This window comes from Microtus ochrogaster, chromosome 4, assembly GCF_000317375.1.
Source record: "Microtus ochrogaster isolate Prairie Vole_2 chromosome 4, MicOch1.0, whole genome shotgun sequence".
Lineage (NCBI taxonomy): Eukaryota > Metazoa > Chordata > Mammalia > Rodentia > Cricetidae > Microtus > Microtus ochrogaster.
The window spans coordinates 82,048,068-82,051,201 of record NC_022011.1 but is presented as its reverse complement, the minus strand read 5'-3'; the positions used below and the strand labels follow the sequence as shown (position 1 = coordinate 82,051,201).

At 44.0% G+C, this 3,134-nt stretch overlaps 1 protein-coding gene across 3 annotated transcripts in view; it reads right to left on the bottom strand.

Moving 5' to 3' along the window:
• Map3k20 (mitogen-activated protein kinase kinase kinase 20) overlaps nt 1–3,134 on the bottom strand; it is a 154,381-nt gene that overhangs the window by 85,417 nt on the left and 65,830 nt on the right. The window lies entirely within an intron of this gene.

Genomic DNA, 3,134 nt, shown 5'->3' with positions numbered 1-3,134 from the left:
GTCTTATTACATAGGCTCCACACGTCACATGTGTGTGTCTTATTATATAGGCTTCACATGTCACACGTGTGGGTCTTATTACATAGGCTTCACACGTCACATGTGTGTGTCTTATTACATAGGCTTCACACATCACCTCTGTGAGTCTTATTACATAGGCTTCACACATCACATGTGTACATATTAATACATAGGCTTCACATGTCACCTGTGTGCGTCTTATTACATAGGCTTCACACGTCACCTGTGTGAGTCTTATTACATAGGCTTCACATGTCACACGTGTGGGTCTTAATACAGAGGCTTCCCATCCGCGTTTCTTTCACTTACATGGAAAAGACACATGCATGCTCAACAAGAATGTGATATTGACAAGACTGCCTTCAGAAGCGTACTTCAAAGTCTAAAACTTGCTGACCGTGACTGAGATGGCAACAAGCGTCACAACTACTAGTCAGTCCACGTGGCAGGGGTGGAGGATGAAGAGGCAGACAGAATATTTATGTTCAGTAAAAGCCCTTTTCCAAGCAGCCAAATATATTTTTCCTGTATACTGTCTCTTTGGTGCGGGGGGGCAGGGGAGAGGCAGCAAGCCTGGACTTTTATCAGCTGAGTGAGTCAGAATTAAGCTAGAGGTTCAACCTTCCTAACGCTGGGACCTTTTCACACAGGTCCTCATGTTGTGCTGACCCCCAACCATAAAATTATGCCATTGCTACTTCAGAACTGTAATTTTGGTACCGTTGTGAATCGTAACATAAATATCTGATATACAACTCCCCGGAGGGGTCACAACCCCCAGGTTGAGAACCACTGCACTACTGGAATAGATTCACTTAATTCTGTTATTTATAGTGTACCCAGTTATAGTGATTTTCCAATAAGTAATTAGAAATACATTATCACCGTCTTCGCATGTGAATGCAGAAAGGTAGATCCCTGATGTTTGCTGGAGAGCTAATAGGAGGCCATGTTGGTACAGTTTGAAATGTGTTACTGCTAGGAAACGTTTCACGAATGGCATGGCAAAATTAGTTACATTTATTAAACTTAACTTTTAAGTTAAAAACGTCATAGTGCATATTTGCTAATATCTAAAAGAGGACATTGTATTGCTGGATAGTTTTATGCCAACTTGACGTTAGAGTTATCGGAAAGGAGGGAACCTAAACTGCGAAAACGCCTCCATGAGACCAGTTGTAGGGCATTTCCTTAATTAGTGATTGATGAGGGAGGGCCCAGCCCGTTGTGGGCGGTGCTACTCCTGGGCCGGTGATCCTGGGTTCTTTAAGAAAGCAGGCTGAGCAAGTCACAGGGTTAAGCCAGTAAACAACATCCCTCCATGACCTCTACCTCCGCTCCTGCCTCCAGGATCCTGCCTTGAACTTGAGTTCTGGCCTTGACTTCCACCAGTGATGGACTATTACCTGGGAGAATAAGATGAAATAAACCCTTTCTTTCCCCAAATTGCTTTGGTCGGAGCATTTTATCACAGCAATAGTAACCCTAGCTAGGACAGAAATTGGTACTAGAATCATGGGGTATTGCTGTGGCAGACATGACATGCTGCTGGGGTAGGGACCATGTTTGTGGGGACTTTGGAGGGACTCTGCCACTTTGGGCAAGAGACTTCAGTGAGTCTTCAATGCTCGCGAGCTGTTTCATGAGAATCTGGGAGAGAGAGAGAGAGTGTTGACAATGTGGAGCATGAGATCCCGGGTTGTGAAGTTTCAGAGAGAAGTTTAAAGACTCTATTGGCACCATTTGCTATTTTGAATTTGGATTCCGTGGTTCTGGTTGCTGGGGCTGAGGAGTTGGCTGTGGTTAACAAGATGTCAGAACTCATTAGGACATTATGTACATAAATCATATATATATTACAGTCTTATTACCCTATGGAGATAAATTATGGCTAATCAAGAAATTTAGAATGTAAGGAGGCATAAGTCAAATATAGAAAAGGTTTAACATTTTAAGTGTACAGCATATTACTGGCAACCAGAAAACAGAGTTTTAATTCTCCAGCCTAGGAAGGGGCTACCAAGAGGAAAGTCAGAAAGGGCTCCCCAAGGGAACCTATTAACTATGAATTAGTGAGGGGTTTCCTACATATTTATTTCCATAAATAAGAGTTGTGATTTCATCAAAAACACACCCTGCAACTAGTAAGTAGGTAGAAAATAGATGAAGTTTTGAGGGTTGGTGTGAAGTTGATACCGGCAAGTATAAAATACTGGACAGCTCAGTTGTGCCAGTAGCCAATCTCTTCTTTGACCTAAGCTAGCTGGAAGGGTCCCTTGAGCTAGATTTCAGAAAAATGACTGTCCAATGATGCAAAGGTCAGGTGTGAAATTTATGTTCTACAGCTCACCCTTGTCTTAAACTTTGGGAGCTAGGATTTGATGGCAGTGCTTCAAGTGTCCCTGTCCAAGACAAACAAGCACCTTTGCTGGAGACGCCCCATTTGCTTTTCTCTCTTTGAGCACGCCCTGTGTCTGGAGTGAAGCTCTTAGGGACTAGCCATGCCATGGTCATGGGAGGAGAAGCCTCAAATGCTAACTTACTAAAGCCAGCAGCATCCCTATCAACAACCTATAAACACTTGTTCTTAGACCCACAGGTAAGTGTAGTCTTCACCACGTGCTAGGGAGACTTCTCTTTGTAACAGACAGAGACCACCACGAAAAACCACAACTAACCAAAAACCAAAATGCAGAGGTGTGGAGCCAGGCCCAACAGATTAAGTCTTCAAAACATGCCCAAGCCTACAGCTCAGGGAATATTGCAGAAGAAGGGTAGAAAGCTTGTAAGAACGGGAAGTTCAGGGAGTTTGCTGGCAGATTGTGTTTCCTGGTAATGTCAGAAGCTACACCCATCAAGTCTCACCAACATAACTGCTTAAACATGAAGTGAACAAGAACAATGGTGCACATGCCAAAGTGGATGGGGAAATGACCCCGAGGCTCAGTCCTACAAAGTAAATGGGGAAATGACCCCAAGGCTCAGTCCTACAGAAAGTGGATGGGGAAATGACCCCGTGGCTCAGTCCTACAAAGTGGATGGGGAAAAGACCCCGAGGCTCAGTCCTACAAAGTGGATGGGGAAATGACCCCGAGGCTCAGTCCTACAAAGTG